Source organism: Callithrix jacchus, chromosome 14, assembly GCF_049354715.1.
Source record: "Callithrix jacchus isolate 240 chromosome 14, calJac240_pri, whole genome shotgun sequence".
NCBI lineage: Eukaryota > Metazoa > Chordata > Mammalia > Primates > Cebidae > Callithrix > Callithrix jacchus.
The window spans coordinates 48,628,380-48,634,934 of record NC_133515.1 but is presented as its reverse complement, the minus strand read 5'-3'; the positions used below and the strand labels follow the sequence as shown (position 1 = coordinate 48,634,934).

Genomic DNA, 6,555 nt, shown 5'->3' with positions numbered 1-6,555 from the left:
ATTCCAAAGCCAATGCTTTCCTTCTTTACTTCTCTGATTAAAAAAACATAAAGGTGGCTGGTCATGGTGGCTCATGCCTGTAGCCCCCAGCATATTGGGAGGCTCAGGCAGGCGGATCACCTAAGGCCAGGAGTTCAAGACCAGCGTGGCCAACATGGTGAAACCCTGTCTCTACTAAAAATACAAAAAATAGATGGGCGTGGTGGTGGGCGCCTGTAATCCCAGCTACTTGGGAGGCTGAAGCAGGAGAATCTCTTGAACCTGGGAGGTGGAGTTTGAAGTGTGCTATCGTATCATTGCACTCCAGCCTGGGTGACAAGAAAGACACTCAGTCTTAAATAGATAGATAGATAGATAGATAGATAGATAGATAGATAGATAGATAGATAGATAAAATAAAAAATGTAAAGGAAAACAGACTACATCCATATATATTAAAAAACAGTACAAGAGTTTACAATAAAAATGAACTCTGTTCTGGTGGCTCATGCCTGTAATCCCAGCACTTTGGGAGGCCAAGATGGGCGGATCACAAGGTCAAGAGATCGAGACCATCCTGGCCAACTTGGTGAAACCCTGTCTCTACTAAAAATACAAAAATTAGCTGGGCGAGGTCCCAGCTACTTGGGAGGCTGAGGCAGAAGAATCACTTGAACCCAGGAGGTGGAGGTTGCAGTGAGCCAAGATTGCACCACTGTGCTCCAGCCTGGTGACAGACTCAAAATAAATAAACAAACAAATAAATAAAATAACTCTGTCCCACCAGACGCCAGTCCAGAGGCAACTACCATTACTACTTCTTTGTGTTACCTTCCGACTATAGAGAATACACACACAGATGTATGTGTACATGATTGTGTCTATGTGTCTGTACATAAAATGCATGTGCACTATCCACACTGTCTGCACCTTGCTTTTAGCACTCAATGTTTCTTGGAAGAGCTGCTTGCTTTTAATATGGTTGAATAATGGTTCATGTAGGGGCACTTAACCAGTCTGTTCCTTAGGGACATTTGGGACATGTGGATTTTTGCCATTAGCAACAATGCTGCAATGGGCATCTTCAGGCAAATGTCCCCTGCACATGTGTCCCTTGCTCTTGTTTATTTATTTATTTTTTTGAGATGGAGTTTCACTCTTGTTATCCAGGCTGGAGTGTAATGGCGTGATCTCGGCTCACCGCAACCTCCGCCTCCTGGGTTCAGGCAATTCTCCTACCTCAGCCTCCCGAGTAGCTGGGATTACAGGCACGCGCCACCATGCCCAGCTAATTTTTTGTAGTTTTAGTAGAGATGGGGTTTCACCCGTTTCTATGTCTCTACTAAAAATACATGTTGACCAGGATGGTCTTGATCTCTTGACCTTGTGATCCACCCATCTCAGCCTCCCGAAGTGCTGGGATTACAGGCTTGAGCCACCGTGCCCGGCCGCTCTTATTTAATAACAAGAGCAAGATGATATCTCAGGCCAGGTGGTTTCACTGGCCAGGTCAATAGCTCAGAGATTCCACTTGCAGCATCGCCAGGGCATCGGGGATGGCACCAAGAGAGGCATGCAGGCCCTTGGCTTTGGGATAGACCATACGAACGACCCTCCAGGTTTGATAGATACAGACCTGGGCACCTCAGGGACATTTCTGAATGTAAACAAGAATATGGCTAGCAGGGCTTCCTCTTTCCAGCTGCCATTTCATCACAGCACCCTAAGGGCAGCCAGGAACTGTAAAGGTCGTCTGTGAAGACTGCTGCGTGGGCAGGTGGGGACCTTCATGCCCAGATTGCCAAAGGCGGCATGGACCAAAGTGCAGAGAGATGAAGTAGCTTGGCCGAGGTCACATGGAAGGTGGGGAGGACCCTGGCTCTAGCGGGCCTGCTCAACAGAGGTTTGTCTCGTCTCTGGTTGGTACTAAGGCTCAAGGAGATCTTGATGCCCCTTCTAGGCCCAGGGGAGTGGGTGCAGTACCGATGAGTGGTGCCTGCCCTGTGGGTAGCAAGCAGTGGTTAGTGTCCTTGTCACTATTTTTTTTTTTTTGAGGAGTTTTTGCTCTGTTGCCCAGGCTGGAGTGTAGTAGCATGATCTTGGCTCACTGCAACTTCTGCCTCCTGGGTTCAAGTGATTCTCCTGCCTCAGCCTCCTGAGTAGCTGGGATTACAGGTGCGTGCCACCACACCTGGCTAACTTTTGTATTTTTAGTAGAGACAGGGTTTCACCATGTTGGCCAGGCTGGTCTCAAACTCCTGATTTGCCCGCCTCAGCCTCCCAAAGTGCTGGGATTACAGGTGTGAGCCACTGTGCCCAGCCTCCTTGTCACTATTTCTTATGTAAATGACCACTATTTTTTTTATTAGTCAGGATAGTATATGGTGGTAACAAACCAACCCAAAATTTTACTGGCTTATTACCAACATTTATTTTTCACTTACTCATTCACCCCCGACTCAGGGCACTTCCCTGTCAGCTGTCCTCTTTCTGGTGACCCAGTGACCCAATCTGCTTTCATCTTGTGGCTTGCCACCTCAATGGGTGGCCTCTAGAACTGCCCTGGGGGAGGGGCACATCACAGGGGCTGGGTATGGAGGATGCAGGCAGATCACATACTGACCTTCAAATGTCTCACCCAGGTCACTTACAGCCCACTGGCCAGAATTAATCACGTGGCCACACCTAACTGCAAGGGACTTGGAATGGCAGAAAGGGTCTCCTGGATAGTCTTGAGAAGTATGTGTCTCTGCCAAGCCTCTAGGCGGTAGGGCTGGCAAACATGGGCTGCTTTAAGCAGGGGAATGACCATAGGTCTGTGGGGAGGTTAAGAAATTTGGGGACCAATATTAGCTTTTAGGTGCTACTCCATTGCTAACTCATCTGCAGAGGTCATGTATATTTCCTAGCCATCTTACTGTAAAATAAAACACACATATACAGAAAACCTCATTAAAGAAATACAGAGTTTAAGCTGAGTAAGTAAGTGCCTCCTAAAGCAAGTAGCAGAACTTAATTGTTGTAGATTTTGGATTCAGTGCTGTATTTTGCCATAGCATTTCTAACACCTTTGGAAGAGTGAAGTTTTGAATTTCAGAGGCATAATATTCTACTTTTAAACAGAGGGCTAGCTAACCTCAACAGTGAACTTGCAATCTGCCTGTGACCAAGGAGTGAGGAAGTCTTCCCTCTCACAGTAAATGTTAGGTTGGAAGATGGGGTTCCTGGGGCCAGCCAGCCAGTGGCCTGGGAGGCAGCTGAGTGCCTCTCTCTCTTCATTTTCCCTAACTGTGGTCTCTGGATCATGCTGCTTCTTATGGCCCTGGTGCTCCGAGAGAACACTGAGTTGGCCCTGAGAGGCCACCACACCCACCATGTGGCCCCTCCTCCACGCCAAGCTGCAGCCTGGAGGTCAGCCTGACCCTCGGGACTCTCAGCTCTGGGCAGAAGCCTCATCGCCCCTGCCAAGGTATGTGTCAGCCTCAAGGCAGCACAGAATGTTTCGGTAACTTACAGAGGCTGGATCCTAGAAAGACCGTGTGTTCCTGGCCACTGGCCGCTGGCCTCGGTGATGCTCGCCCCCGCCCCGGAAGCCCAATGCACCTGCTGGGAGTCAGCACCGGCCGAGCCTCCCAGCCAGCTCTGCCAGCACATATTTCTAGGCTCAAGTCAGACTTGGGAAACCATGGCCCTCTCCTGGCTCCACATCCTGCTTCCCCTGCACCCATGGAGCAGCTGACCCAGTTTTTGGTAGAAAAATGAAAATCTTTACCAGTCAGATGAGAGAGGAAGCAAATGCCATGCTGCCCTAATTTAGCCCAGACACAACCCTCCTTCTGAGGAAGGGACAAGGAGCTTGGATCTTCTCACTCTCTCTTTTCAGAGCATTTGAAACAAACTCCCAAAATACCAGAGGCTGAGTGCAAACCTCCTTTGCTGTCATCAAGAGGGAGGATGAATCATGCAAAACACGCAATTTCTATCATCCCAAAATACTGCATATATACTTACATTTAGTGTCATTTTACATGTGCAAGGTATTTTTTAAAAAATTCTTTTCTCTTTCACTCCCCCCCACCTTTTTTTTTTTTTTTTTTGCTAAACCAAAAACACCAGCTGTAAAACCCACTGCTTCCTTCCCCGCCAAGTCTGCAGTGGCAGGAGGCGGCGGCAGTAGTCAGCAGGGCCCCCGAGCTCTGAGTCAGGCCTCCCTCTCAGTGGCTCCCTGCCTGCAAAACAAACTTAAAAGCTGGTGAATGGGACGTAGGGGCCTGTAAGCATGCAGGGAGGCCTAAAATGTTTGCAGAGGCACACACTGTTCACAGAATGAAAGGCCACTGTGTAAATATCTGGGCCCTGGGTGAGGCGAGGCATTCTGAAAGTGGCTTTTCTGTTTGTCGCATCAGGCCTGCGAGGAAGCAAAGGCATTCATTCAAAAATATCACGCAGGAGCCACATCACAACTTCCTGGCCCCAGAGGGTAGATTCAAAAGGGACCACAGCCCTGGGGCCTGTGTTTCGACCTTTCTCCTCCGCTGCACGTTGCACAGGGTGGTTCTGTGAAAGCTGACAATGTCAGCTTTTAGGGATAGGCAGACAGGATGGATTTTCTCTCCTTTGGCAGGGAAAAGGCTTTTTTGGAAGACACTCAAAAGGCAACCATAGTTACTGATGGAGCATGGCAAGCATGAGACAGAGGCAGCTATTACCCAGGCTCGACAAAAGAGGAAAAAACGGGGGATGAATTTTACATCAAGCACCAAATATTAATTCCAAGGACCTCGGATGAGTGTAGAAGCAGAGCAGGCACACCTGATACCCCTCTCAGCATCCCCTTCAGATTCCCGGGAAGTCTCACACAAACATGAAACCTGGCATCAGCCCTCTGACCAAGACAAGACCATGAGCCAAGCAGAATGTACGCTAACCACATTGTCCAGGGGATGCATTTAGAACATTCTTGGATTTCACACCATTTATGTTGCCCGCTCTGAGCCAGAACAGGGCAGACAGCCCCAGGAAGGAAGGAAGGAAATCGTTTTGTTTACTCAATCTCTGTGGGCGATAGTCTTCCACTTGGGCAGGAATCATCGTCTAGGTCAGTTTCATCTTCTTTTCCATCTCTCTCCGAAGCAACAAGACTGCAATTTCCAGCATGCTATAGAGAGAGAGAAAGAGAGAGAGAGAGCACGCATCACCTTTTTCAGGTGTTTAATTGCTAGAGGAAGTATCTTCAACAGTGGTAGAAAGGGGAGGATGCTGAGTGGCCACTCAAAGGTATATAAACTACATTTGATCAGAGATTTTTGGAGCTGAGCAGAAGATCCAACTGTAGGCTGGCTCAGAAATACCCCAGATAATGCTCACCAGGCATGAACATCTGAGCTAGGCGGGCTTAGATCCACAAGCGGAAGCTGCCAGCACCCAAGTGGGAGGCTTAGGACAACGAATTTGCCTTGTCTGTTGGCCAAGGCCAAGCTTGGAGAGATCTACGCAATGGAAAAATACCAATAAGGGGCCGAAGAAAAGACAGTAGAGCCTGAAGGGGAGAAAACTGCCCCCCAAGGGTCAGAGGTCGCAGGGCTCTCTGAACATTACTGCTCTGCAAGAAACACATGCTCATCATGCTCAACTTAGATAACTGCAGTTTAGTGTCCCCTGAAAGACACAAGAAGATATGGCTTCAATGGAACTGGCCTAAGAAGGAAGCGGAAGGACAAAACAGTCTAAGACAAGAGATACACAGGGAGCTGTCTAAAATAAGAAGGCAATACAAAGTAACCAAAAATAGAAGACCAGAGTCAAAGCTGCATTTGAAGAGAATGACAGCAGAATTGACTGCAAAATAGCCTGTTAACCAAAAAGAGGAAGAGGCCACACACTTTGTTCTCAGGATCTCTGTACACTCTTAAAAATTACTGAGGAGGCCAGGCACGGTGGCTCACGCTTGTAATCCCAGCCTTTGGGAGGCCAAGGTGGGTGGATCACTTGAGGTCAGGAGTTAAAGACCAGCCTGCCCAACATGGTAAAATCATGTCTTTATTAAAAATACAAAAATTAGCTGGGTGTGGTGGTGCATGCCTGTAATCCCAGCACTCAAGGCAGGCGAATTGCTTAAACCTGGGAGGCAGAGGTCAAGGTGAGCCGAGCCTGGGCCACAGAGTGAGAATGGGTCTCAAAACAAACAGAAAAATTTACTGAGGACCCGAAAGAACTTCTGTTTAAATGGATTTTGGCTACTGATATGACTGTGTTAGAAATTGAGACTGAAAAATTTATTAAAAATATAATAAATCTGGCTGGTGCGGTGGCTCATGCCTGTAATCCCAGCACTTTGTGGGGCTGAGGCGAGCGGATCATGTCAGGAGATCAAGACCATTCTGGCTAACATAGTGAAACCCTGTCTCTACTAAAGATACAAAAAATTAGCCGGGCATGGTAGCATGTACCTGTAGTCCCAGCTACTTGGGAGGGTGAGGCAGGAGAATCACTTGAACCCGGGAGGCAGAGGTTGCAGTGAGCTGAGATCACACGACACTCACTCCAGCCTCGGCAACAGAGCAAGACTTGGTCTCT

General features: G+C 48.2%; 1 long non-coding RNA gene across 1 annotated transcript; it reads right to left on the bottom strand.

Annotated features, from left to right (window-relative positions):
- Positions 1–4,942: 4,942 nt before the first annotated feature.
- LOC144579281 (uncharacterized) lies at positions 4,943–6,555 on the bottom strand. Its single transcript, XR_013526546.1, has 2 exons — positions 6,429–6,555; positions 4,943–5,137 (listed from the first exon to the last, which is right to left on the bottom strand). It is a non-coding gene; the product is annotated as an uncharacterized LOC144579281 (long non-coding RNA).